Source organism: Triturus cristatus, chromosome 7 (assembly GCF_964204655.1).
Source record: "Triturus cristatus chromosome 7, aTriCri1.1, whole genome shotgun sequence".
NCBI classification, from domain to species: Eukaryota; Metazoa; Chordata; class Amphibia; order Caudata; family Salamandridae; genus Triturus; species Triturus cristatus.
The window spans coordinates 1,567,719,746-1,567,733,079 of NC_140590.1; the positions used below are offsets into that span (position 1 = coordinate 1,567,719,746).

A 13,334-nucleotide genomic window follows, 5' to 3' on the forward strand; every position below is an offset into this window, starting at 1 on the left:
TGTCGTTGTAGACTGGGTCTAGGAGAGCCTGGGCCCTGAAGCGCCAAGTATAGGGGTGATGGGTGTTGCCCTCAATCTGAAGTGCGAGCCTTACCGGATTGTGAACTGACAGTGTGCGCGGGGGTATAGTGACATCCAGGACCCAGTCGTTCGCCCTATCACTTAGCAGCCAATAGTCCAGACGGGACCAACTGCCATAATTAGGCGTAGCGTGTGTACCCTCTCTGGTTGAGCTATTACGCAGCCGCCAGACATCGATGAGCCCAAACTCAAGCATGGCATCATTGATACTTTGGGCTATCTTGGGTGAGAGCAGGCCATGCGTGCTCGATTTATCGAAGTGTGGGTCTAAGTGAGTATTGAGATCACCCCCCCAAAGGACAGCCGCCTGAGGTCACTCTTGCATAACTGTAGAAATACGTGTAAAGGGTTCCGGCTCTTCCATTATGGGCCCATATACGTTAAATCAGAGTGACCAGGGAGTTACCTAGTTTACCATGTACCATGGCGCAGCGCCCTTCTTTGTCCGTGTGTGTGTTGATAGGAGTAAAGGAAACGCCCTTCTTAATTAGAATGAGGACCCCTCTGGCATATGAGGAATACGATGAGGCTAATTTGTAGCCAGCCCATCGAAGAGCAATCTTGGCCTCAGATGTTGTAGTCAAATGCGTCTCCTGAAGGAGAGCAACCTGAATATTGTGTCGGTCTAACTAGGCAAATACCGGCCTGATTTTTTTTGGGAGTGTTCAGCCCTCTGACGTTCCACGTCAGGCAGTTCTATTTCTCACCCATCTTTAGATAGACATGATAAATCTGCAGGTTTCATTACTTGGTCACAACAGTCAAAGATTATGGTAGACATGAGTTTTGCTTGGTTTGTCGGTGCAATCACATTAACATTCCCCAACTCAGAACATCCCCATCCCGCCACCCCCACCCACTTCAGCAGACACCAACTGCCAAAGCCATCCCATAATACTTCCAACAGCCCCCCGTCCCACCCCCCAAACAAACCCACAATAAAACAAGAATTAGTTGTGGTTCACACAGGGTGACGGGAGCCGCCAGCCGGATACCCCAGTGACGCCATCACATGGGGAGTCGCTTTAAAGAGGCAATATATGCAACACAGTCTGTCAAGTAAAGCGACGAGCCAGTGCCTTGTCCATAGTACAAATGTCTGCATTATTAAGAGTACTGCCCCCCATATGTATGTATCTCGCCCACAAGCGTATTCAAAAAGAGGAAAACAAACCAGGAGGTCGTGGGAAGCACTCCAATGTGTCCATGCCAGCCGTAAATGAGGTTATCCCATGGAGAGTGGGTCATCAGTGTGCAGGTGGTGGTAGCTTCATATATTATTCAACATCAGAGGCGTTCCCCTGCTCTTCTTGCTCCCCTCTGGGTGATCTCCTGCGCAGTGCCTGAGAATTCTTGTATTGTATGAATTTGAGCACCTCTTTGGGGTCGGCAAATACCACGGTTTTCCCCCCTCATCTGTGACGCGGAGACATGCCCCAGGAGGCGGTGGTGGGGCAAGTGACCTGTGCGCTCATTCGATGATGAAGTCCTCCGAGAAAGTCTCCTTCCCAAATAGAGTCACCAGCAGGGTCTCAATGTAGCGCTCCATATTGCCCGTGTTTGTTGATTCTGCTATTCCCAAAATGTGCAGGTTGTTGTGGCGGGATCTCGCCATTAGAGCTGTGAGCGCCTTGTCGATCTTTTCCTGTTTCGTTTCTGTTTGACGTTGCGCATCTTCCGCGTCAGAGATTCGCCTTTCTGCCATATCGATCCACTCTGTGTGTCTATCCAGACTTTCAGACATACGATCGACTCTGTAGGTCAAAGAGTCAATTTTCCCATCGATGTTGGTCAGAGTTGCTTGGATTGTTGTGAACATGGATTGAAAGTCCACAACGGCAGGGGAGGCCGCATCCGATGTGGGCATCTGAGCTGGCGTCTGGTCTGTCCCGCTGTTATCTGCCACTTTTTTCGCCGAGTCAAATTGGAGTTTAGGCTGATTCCTGTCAGACTTCCTCATTGTTACAGCACCGTGGGCAACCGATTGTTTCATCAGCATGCGACTTCACGTGGACCAGGATCCCTCACCAATCAGCGTGACGTGAACAGCGACACCCCACAGCAGCGAACAGTTGATCCCAGTTTCGCACGTTCATAAGAGTGATGAAAGGACAGTGATGGGTTGGCCAGATATTGTGCGGCTGACGAACTACACCACCACCACCGCGTTCCAGAAACGTGCAGGCATTTTGTTCAGCCACTGGTGGCCCAGTCAACGCAGCCAATGTGAGGCCCACTGGCACAGGAGTAGGCACAGAGTAAAGGGGAAAGGCGCAGATTCTCAGGTGCACAATTCCTGCCTTAGCTTACGTCTCCCTCGCGCTCTGCACCTTGAAAGTACAGCCCTCACACCACAGACCCCATGTGGTAGTTACTGGCAGCCCCGCACAGCTAAGAGGATATTTGCCGCTCCTGGGGGGGCGATCCTCAGATGTGCACAGTCAGTTGCACAATGGAAAAGGCACCCAGATGGGAAGAAGCAATTCCGGTGCCGCCTGCCGGCGGGCCAAGGACCCCTGCGTGAATAGTGGCTGCAGGCACAGAGAGTCACGGGGGGCTTCCCAATCCACACTCCCGCAGACGTGCCTCAGGGAGATCGCATACAGCGATCCAGGGTTACGCGCTGGGTGGTTCCTGCCTCTCCATCGGGAGCGGGGAGCAGATTCTTCCTTACCCCCTCCAGAGGATGTGTAGGCCAGGGCGTGCTGCAGGACGGGTCGGGGAACCAAGTCTGTTTATCGCTCAGCACTCTCGGGGATCGTAAAGGCTCCCGTGACCGCCAGACCACCGCTCGATCAGGAACACAGCTACGGGGACGTGGACCTCACGCATGCGCACACCGAAGGCCGCGCACCTTTTCAAAGAAGACGGACGAAGACAGTCTTGTCAGGGGCAGTTAGGATCGCGTGAACCTGTGCACCTCGTAGTCTTCACCTTCCGGTATAGGATTTCGTCAATTCGGTTACAGAGAGCAGGCCGTATGCGCAGGATATTTGCAGGATTGTGCAGCAACCGCGGGAGCTCGCTCACAGAGCGGCCATTTGCAGGATTGGCTAACTCCGCCCCCCAACATGCACATTTTCCTGTTTGTAATGTCTGTGGCTTTCATAGCCTGGAGGAATACAGGAACCCTATCTATAAAGGTATTTTATGCTGAGTGCAATACCACCATGTCTGCAAGCTACAAGGATACTTATCAGATCTCATCAAGAGCTTTGTAATATGCTAAGTTACTGTAATAAGACTACACAAATACATGCCCAATGCACAACTTCATGTACCTTTAGACTATCTATCGCACATGCCTAAACTGTCCAGTTGTTATGATCAATCCAGTACCATTCATCAATGAAAACATGGAAACGATTGGCACTAATCGGCTACAAATAAATTATTAACTTCTTTATGGGAAGAGGAGCATGAATTTGGGGGATAGCGTTGTAACTAAAATCCTCCATTACGAAACTCAACTGAAGGCTTAGAGTTCACAATATCTAATGCTCTGCTTTCATAATGCTCCTATAATTCTGAAACAGCTTTTATTTAAAAAAAAAAAAACTTAATCAGAGGCAGTGTCTCACTTGCTGGCTGACTATCATACTTCTTGTTGATTTTAGTTAGAGATCTGGCATGTTAAGTCTGCAATACTAACAGCCACCTTTTACGCCCTTTATGTCTTGTACCTTTGTAACAGGCTAGTCCGACCATAAAGCCATACCGTTTTAAATGAGGATTAAAGGGTTTATGAATGTTAATTGTGGAAATCAATGATCCCTAAAAACCTTTATTATTTAACGTGATCCAAGCCAGTACAAATAAACCTTGCATGACCAAATAAAGCATGGAGTCATTCAAAAAGAATATGGCAAAAGGCCTAGATTCTGCATGCTTAAAAAAAACTCCGTAAATTTTAAGCAAGGAGGTAAATATTGTATCACTCACTTGAGCTGGCAAGAATAAAATAGAAGCCTTTTTAGCTAAATCATGTTTTATTGTAGTACATTTCTTTCAAAACTCAATCTTTTAAAAAAAGAAATTAACATCTTAACCTTAAAATGTTAAAGACTTCAAACCATGGTATTCCAAATGTGAAATCAGAAATCTAGAAGTCACCGGGTCCCAAAATCCTAATTACCCATGTGAGACCCATATCTGACCACATTTGTGACAAGTATATCTGGATACTCGTATAAAAACTACGCATAAATCGCAGAATAAAGGCAGCAATCTGTCCCAGGTGAGTAACTTGGCCAACAATGACCAATAGGACTTTAAATAAACAATTATATAGGGAAATAGTACACAGCCAATGCACCGTTGGACAGCAAGCATATGTCATCTGTTACTTTTAAAAACCTGGTGGCTTTACTAGTGGTTACTCATGTCTTGAGAACTATGCTCTCTAAAGGAAGGCTTTTTTCAGTTTATATTTCAATTGTTTGTAATTGTAATTAAGCATACTCATTTACACTAGTTATTAAAAATACAATAAATCCACTTAAATAAGCAATATGCCATGAGGAGAAGGGAAATTATGCACAGTTTCTTCAGCGTCATATGGGACATAAGCAACAAACTAACAACCTACCACCAAATTAAGCTGTGTAGACAATCTAAGGAGGGTAGAAGAGTATAGGAAATAGAAAAGAGACCAGTAAATGCTAAACAATATGGTGAAATAACCACAACCACTTTCTTATGACAGGAGAAGCAACTACAACAGCAGCCCACTTTTGGAATGTGGGATTCTAGTGCAATGAACAGAGCCAGCCTGTCACAAGCATCAAGAGATGGAAAAAGATCAATTACAACTGGAACCAGAGTTGCTTGCAACAGAATTCTCTTCTGGTTTAGGTAATTTGTGGAATTTTCTGGTGGCCAAGGGTTGAATGAATATTCTTGTGACTCATTAAGAGCCACCTTCAGTTTTGTTGGATGCTGCACACACCTTTCATGGAAATAAAGTATTTCTGTATACATCCGTGGTCCCACTTCTAAGCTGATGGTGCAACAGAGGTCTGTGAAAATATGAATCATGGTCAGTCCCTTTTGCACAATAGCATTCATGAGCTCGTCCCTCTACTTTGAAGAGACCCAGATCAACTATGATGGTGCTGTTGCCAGTCACCTCCTTTCAACTACCTCTGGCGGCGTTTCTCACCATTCGATGTTCTTCCCTTCAGGCACCTATGGAAACCATTGAACAATCTGCTTTGAGGTTCTTGACGCATTACCCATGTCCTCCATTTTACTCCAAATATGTGATCACAGATGTAATCGCAAAATGCTGGAAGGTTCGTAGTTGACAATGACCTTGTTCTGAATATTTTGTTGATAATTATCTGGAGGTCTTTTTCTACACTATCCCTACTGGAACCAATCTGCTAAACTGACGTCACCACTACTTTGACTCCCTCAGAGATGTACAATAAAGCGGTGCAAGAATTACACCTGTCGTGGGCCTGATCTCTCTGCATTCCAGTGGGGATTCCCAAGGAAAATAAATGTCTCTTTCTTTTAGTCCCCTTTGTTTTATTATCTTTAGAGGTCATCATGAGCCACAGAAGCAAGTCTGCTGAGATTAACACTTCTTCATACTCAGCAACAGAGGCAGCAAATGTAGGCATTTTGCTTGCATCATATAATAACGAATGGCCATTATTACTTTCTGGGAGAACAGTACCGCACACCAGTACCGTTCCTCATCGCTCTTCACCCAGTGCTAAGACGGAGGTCTGTTCTGTGGAGCACCATGTTCAGAGCTTCTCCCTCGAATAGCCCTTGGCTTTACAGCAGCAATAACAGCTTCTTCTCGGAATTAAGAAATCCCATGGCTCACTCTGCTCTACCCAGGCCTCACCTCAGCCATTCCTATGGTGCCACAGTGAAAGATGCTGCTGTGCATCTAGGCAAGGGAGCCTGCTTCAGTCTTTAACTGAGCTGTAACTGTACTAGGGAATCCCCAGCAAAAGCCAGAGGAGCTCAGCCTCTTTCAACACTCCATCCCGTTTGAGGTGGGAACCTCTATGCGTCATCATCAGTCGCTGCCTCTGCCAAGGAGCCACGGCAGAGCTCCAAACAGGAAAAACACAATCATGGAGCTCCGCCCTTCTAGTTATAATGTCTGTGGAAATTATAAACATACGTTACATGGGGACAAATATAAGGAGTAGTTTCTTTTCTGTAACTCCAGTTCTGTAGTAGGGGTATCTCTGTTATAGTCATAATCTAGTGAATAGTCCCGCCCATGTGCGTGGACCCCGGAGCAATAAAAATAATCTCTAAAAAGGTGACAAATCATGCAGACTTGCATACACCTTTAAGAGAGAATTTAATTTAAAGACAGATAATGCAGCCTATACCCACAGGCTACACTGTCCAGTACTTCAACTAGAATTCCACCAACATCCACAAACAGCACTGCCTGTCTAGTTTTTCTCCACATAGGAAAAAACCCTGCCTCTACCAGCAAAAGCCTCTGGAATGATAGAGAGGAAGGAGTGGACAGACAAGCCCCATAGGCTGCCATTATGTGGCTTAGAACAGGATACTGTGCCTTTAAGAAAACTTTCCAGATTTCCAGAACTTTCCCCAGTATCCCAGAATGCCCAGCAGGTCCCATTTACTTTCAGTTCTTTTTGAAGGCGTAGCACGCCAGACCTGTAGCATTCTTCATATGAAAAAAAATATCTCTCCACCGGGGAGGAGGGCGGGCGCTTATGACTATAACAGAGATACCCCTACTACAGAACTGGAGTTACAGAAAAGAAACTACTCCTTCTGTAGTAGGGGATCTCTGTGTATAGTCATAATCTAGTGAATAGAATGGCAAGCCCATCCCCACACAACAGCAGCGGTGGAGAACAAACAAGACAAACCCACTACTGTGCGAACAAATTTCGCAGCGAAGCCTGCCCAACCTGAGCATCTGCCCTGGCATCCGAGTCCAGACAGTAATGCGCAGCAAAGGTATGGACCGACTTCCAAGTGGCCGCCTTGCAGATTTCCGCAATAGGAACATTACGCAGCAAAGCCGTCGTGGCAGCTTTGCCCCTGGTGGAATGAGCCTTAGGTTTACCCCCTAAGGTCTTATTAGCCTTTTGATAACACAATTGTATGCAGGACACAATCCACCTAGAAATTGACTGCTTAGAGGTCGCAAGACCAGTCCTGACTGATCCATAATTAACAAACAATTGGTCAGACCTACGAATATCCTTGGTCTTATCCAGATAAAATTTCAACACCCTCCGAACATCCAGGGAATGGAGAGACCTTTCCGCTGGCGAAGAGGGATTCTGAAAGAACGTAGGTAAAGTTATGGTCTGGTTGACATGAAAATCAGAGATAACCTTAGGAAGAAATTTAGGGTGAGTACAGTATAAGGTTCTTGACAACATAATGCCTGAAGTTCACTCACCCTGCGGGCCGATGTAATGGCCACTAGGAACGCCGCCTTCCAGGATAGGTGCTGCAATGAAGCCTTGTGAATGGGTTCAAAAGGCTCCTTCATCAATCTGGACAGCACCACATTCAAGTCCCAGGAAGGCGAGGGAAGTCTGACAGGAGGAAACACTTTCTTCAAGCCTTCCAAAAAATCCTTGCCCACAGGGATCTGAAAGAAGGAAGTCTGTGAAGGGCATTTCCTGTAAGCAGTCAAAGCAGCCAGATGAACCTTAATAGAATGGAAATTAAGGCCAGACTGCGCCAGATGTAAAAGGTATGGAAGGATGACATCTTCCTTACATGTCGTCGGATCAAAGTTCTTGGACTTACACCAGATACAGAACCTCTTCCACTTGTAAGCATAGGATGTCCTAGTGGAAGGTCGTTTAGACTCATTAAGTATGTCCATACAATCGTCTGGTAGATTCAGATGGCCATATTGCACTATTTCAGGAGCCATGCCGCCAAACTCAAAGACGAGAGGTTGGGGTGCACCATCCGCCCCCCGAACTTCGTGAGAAGGTCCGGCCTGCACGGCAACCGCATGTGAGGAAGGAGAGACCGGTGAAGAAGGTCCGTGAACCACCACTGCCTGGGCTACTCCGGGGCGATCAGGATCATCCGCGCCCTGGACTGGGACAGCTTGATGAGTACCGCCGGAATCAGGGGAATGGGTGGAAAAGCGTACAGAAAGCTGTTCGACCAATCGATCCATAGCGCATTCCCCAGCGTCCCCCGCTGGTAGTACCTGGATGCGAAGTCTCGGCATTTGCTGTTTTCGGCGGTGGCGAACAGATCTACGTCTGGAGTCCCCCACCTTGCGAAGACTTCTCCTAGTACTTCGTCGTTTATGACCCATTCGTGGTTTTCCTGAATCAGCCTGCTCAAGGCGTCCGCCTGAGCATTCTGCACCCCTGGCAGATGCGTGGCCGTAATGGTCAGTCCTCTGGCCAGCAGCCAGCGCCAGATCGCCTGCGCCTCCTGCGACAGAGTGCGCGATCTCGACCCCCCCTGCTTGTTGAGGTAATACATCGTAGTTGTATTGTCCGTCTGTATCAGCAGCGAGTTGGTCTGGAAGGATGGAAGGAAGGCCTTCAGCGCCAGGAAGACAGATCTGAGTTCCAGGAAATTGATGTGGTATGTCGATTCCAACGCAGACCACTTTCCTTGAATCTGCAAGTCCCCGGAATGCGCTCCCCAGCCCTGGAGAGACGCATCCGTCACGACACTCGTCGTGGGAATGTCCTTGTGGAAGGGAACCCCCTTGAGGAGGTTTTCCGCTGAACACCACCACTTCAGAGACTGAAGAGCATGCAGCGACAGTCGTATCTTGTCGTCCCAAGAGCCTGTCCTCTGATCCCACTGATCCTCCAAACACTCCTGCAGTGGTCTCATGTGTAGCCGAGCGTGAGGCGTGAGGAAGATACAGGAGGCCATTGATCCCAGCAGCGAAGACACCTTCCTCACTGTCGTCGATGGAGCAGTCCTGAGGTCCTGAGCCTTCCGAAGGAGTGATAACCGTCTCTCCTCCGAAGGAGACACGCTTGCTGACCGCGTATCGATGGAGGCCCCCAGGTACTGTATGCACTGGACCGGAGTCGTAACCGATTTGGACATGTTGACGTGTAACCCCAGCTTGTGCAAGAGCTCGCACGTCCATCGGAAGTGTTCTTGAGCTTCCACGAAGGATGATGCCTTGATCAGCCAATCGTCCAGATACGGGTAGACAAACACCTTGTTCCTCCGCAGGTGTGCCGCTATCACCGCCATGCACTTCGAAAAGGTCCTGGGCGCAGACTTTAGCCCGAATGGCAGTACTGTGTATTGATAGTGATTGGCGCAGACTTGGAATCGCAGGAACTTCCTGTGCTTCCGTGCTATGGGCACATGGAAGTATGCATCCTGTAGATCTATGGCACAGAGCCAGTCTCCCCGTTGCAGCTGAGGGTAAATCTGGTGCAACGATAGCATGCGAAAATTCTCTCTGCAAATCCATTTGTTTGCCTGTCGCAAATCCAGAATGGGCCTGAACTCGTTCTTGTCCTTCTTGCGAACGAGGAAGAACCGAGAGTACAGACCTCTTCCCCTTTGAGACAGAGGTACCTCTTCTACCGCCTTTTTTCTCAACAAGATGTCTGCCTCCGCCTGGAGCTCTCTCAGCTGGAATCGAGAGCTGACCAGCGGAATCGCTGGAGGCGGGCTGATAAACCGAAGACTGTATCCATTGCAAACAATATTCAGCACCCACTTGTCCTGAGTAATTTTTCTCCACTCTGCCGGAAAAAATTGAATGCTTCCCCCCACTGGAGTGGGTAACGGTTGAGGGGGAAGTAACCGCTTAGGGCCGAGACCCGGCCGGGCCCTTGGTTGTGGTAGTAGCCTGCTGGCCTCCTCTACCCCTCTGGCGCTTCTGGAAGGGCTTGCGGAACTGCTGCTGTTGTGGCTGCTGCTGTCCCGAGCCCTGCCCACGCCCTCTGCCCGACGACCCGAACCTCCTTTGGAACGGGCGCTTCTTTTTCTCGGCCTTCTCCAACCCGACGGCCGTCAGGGTTTCCGCCTCAGCCTTCATGCGGGCCATCTCATCGTCCGCATGCTTCCCGAACAGGGTTTCCCCCGAGAAGGGCAGGTTGGCCACTCTTTGCTGCGCCTCTGGCTTGATGGACGTCAGGCGCAACCACGAATGGCGCCGCTGGTGGACGCCATGACAGTAGGCGTGGGCGGCCAATAAAGATACGTCCGCCGCTGCGCTGATCGTTTGGTTCGACACCAGCATGCCTTCGCGCACCGTCTCCAAGAAGTCCTCCTTCTTGTCCCGTGGCAGGAGGTCTGCATATTGCTGCAGGGACTCCCACAGGGCCCGGTCGTAACGGCCCAACAAAGCCCCTGCACTCACCGCCTTCATGGTGGTGGCGGCGGTACCACACACCTTCCTGCCCGCAGAATCCAGCCAGCGGCTTTCTTTGTCGGGTGGAACCGTGGAGGACGGGGCGGTCGCATGTTGTTTTCTTGCCGCCGTCACGATCACCGAATCCGGCTTCGGGTCCACTCTCAAAAATGACGGATCAGACTTCGGGGCCCTGTACTTTTTCATGAGCCTGGAAGGAGCGGCCTTCGTTGTCGCGGGAGTGAGGAACAGCTCCAAGGCGGGTTCCACCAGTCCTGGTACAAGAGGCAGTAGGGGGCGAGACAGGTGTTTTTTATGAAGCGTCTCGAATATCACGGACGTCGTGGGTGTTGGAACCGTCACCGTGATACCCAACTTTGCAGCCCCTCGCAACAGCACCTCTTGGAACGAGACCAAGTCGTCCACCGGAGACACCCTCGTCCCCGGGGAGTCCGACAACGTCGGGGAAAGGTCTCTGTCCGAGGAGCGCGTGCGCGACCTGGACCTATACCTCCTACGGCGTCGTCTTGAGTCCGACGAGGACCGTCCACGGCTCCGTGATCTTCTCCTCCTGTGAGAGCGGGAGCGCGACCTCTTCAGCTTCGGCCTGTCCACCGGTCTCGCTGGTCCAGGCGACCGTGGGCGTCGTGGCTTCGGGGTCCCCTGCGGCGGAGTCGGGTACCGTGGAAGGGAAACCGACCGCGGGGGAACCGGCGGCGGTCCCACAGGGGTGCGTGGCAGCGACAGAGGCTGGGGCAGCGTCCGCGGCCGAGGTGGCGGTGGTGGAGGTGGTGGTGTTTGTGGAGGTGGTGGTGGAGGTGGTGGAGGCGGGAGAGGAGGTGGCGACGGAGGCATCCGAGGAGGCGTATACACCACCGAGTACACCGATCCCGGTGACTCTCTCTTCCTCGACGTCGATCTTCTCCTCGACGTCGATCTTCTCCTCGACGTCGATCTTCTCCTCGACGTCGATCTTCGCCTCGACGTCGATCGTCGCCTCGACGGCGACCTGCGCCTCGACGGCGACCTGTGCCTCGACGGCGACCTGTGCCTCGGCGCCGATCTTCGCCTCGGCGTCGATCTTCGCCTCGACGGCGACCTTCGCCTCGACGGCGACCTTCGCCTCGACGGCGACCTACGCCTTGACGGCGACATCAAGCGTCTCGACGTCGATCTCCTTCTCCTCTTCATCGACGGCGAGCTGCGATCCCTCGACGGCGAATGCCGACGCCGGGTCCCATCTCGACGACGACCGCTGGACGGAGCCGACGACGGCGTCGTCGCCGATGTAGTCGACGGCGGCCTATTCAGGTCCCTCGACGGCGATCGTCGACGCCGCTTCTCCCCAGAGCCCTGGGGGGACGGCGAACAGACGGTAGTCATCCTCCTCGACGTCGCCGTCGACGCCCTCGACGTCGACGGGGAGTGGGAGCGCTTACTGGTCTTCCTGCCCCTGGGGAGCCCCCCAGAGGCCTCAGTATGGGCCAAATCAGCCCCTCCAGACCCACCTGGTGCCTTCAGTCTTCGTTCCTCCAGAACTTGAAGCCTGATTTTCATTCTGTCCCTCAGGGACCTGGCTGAGAACGAGTGGCAGATGGTACAGCTTTCAGGCACGTGGGACTGGGGAAGGCAACCTATGCACACCTCGTGTGGATCAGTTTTAGCCTTCTTTCGACCACATTCCGGGCACTTGTCGAACAAGCCAGGCATGTTGACAGTACCAGCTACTAAACACAAGCGGAAAGTGTTCTTAAAGGCACAGTATCCTGTTCTAAGCCACATAATGGCAGCCTATGGGGCTTGTCTGTCCACTCCTTCCTCTCTATCATTCCAGAGGCTTTTGCTGGTAGAGGCAGGGTTTTTTCCTATGTGGAGAAAAACTAGACAGGCAGTGCTGTTTGTGGATGTTGGTGGAATTCTAGTTGAAGTACTGGACAGTGTAGCCTGTGGGTATAGGCTGCATTATCTGTCTTTAAATTAAATTCTCTCTTAAAGGTGTATGCAGGTCTGCATGATTTGTCACCTTTTAGAGATTATTTTTTATTGCTCCGGGGTCCACGCACATGGGCGGGACTATTCACTAGATTATGACTATACACAGAGATCCCCTACTACAGAACCCTATAAGAGACTGTAGAGACTGTAGCTGTGGTGCAGCCACAGGGGTTAGTGGTGGAGGCAATCTCAGATGACCTAAGGAAAGATGCTAAAAGCTATGTTGATGCACTAGCGCTATAGGGCCTGCCCTGGGCCTTTAATTGCATCAAATATGACATCCTATATGGCAAGCCCTCTCTCCGACAGGTGTACGAGATATTTCAAACTCTAGATTAAACCCATCTTCACCGATTTGAAAATCGGATGAGTCAGTGGCAGAAGCAGAGACGGCATCCCTCCTAAGCAACTTTAGAGGGAAAGACTGTCTCTTAGGCCCGGCATCAGACGTGGAGTGCTAGACTATGGGAAAGTCTTAGACCTATGTCTCTCCTTCAACAAGGATAACACATTTTACTGCATTCCTTGGGAAGATAACCTTGCAGTTCCTTTTCAAAAACCGCACATGCTCAAATGTCATGGTCAGGAGGCTGACAAAGGCAGAGAGAATCATCCGAAATATTGCCATCAATTTGCTGGCAGAGCTTGAAGAAACATATGGTCTCCATCTGTCAGCAAGAGTCTGGCACGGACTATAAAAAACATCAATCACAGAAACAAATCTCTAATAAAACGAAGACAAAAGCAGCAGAGAACAACAACAAAAAAATCAAATGTCAAAACTGAATGCTGCAGTCTAAAGAAACAATTGTGCCAAAAGCAAGGTAGGACTCCAAGTTCCTACTCTAACCTTTTAGGATCATTTAGTACAGAGTAGTATTGACAGAGGACAATACAAAAAGTTTAAGACACCTACCCCTTTACTCAG

General features: G+C 50.1%; 1 protein-coding gene across 4 annotated transcripts in view; it reads right to left on the minus strand.

The window, feature by feature from the left end:
- Positions 1–13,334, minus strand: part of SLC35H1 (solute carrier family 35 member H1) — a 169,004-nt gene that overhangs the window by 16,534 nt on the left and 139,136 nt on the right. The gene's annotated exons all lie outside the window — the stretch shown is intronic.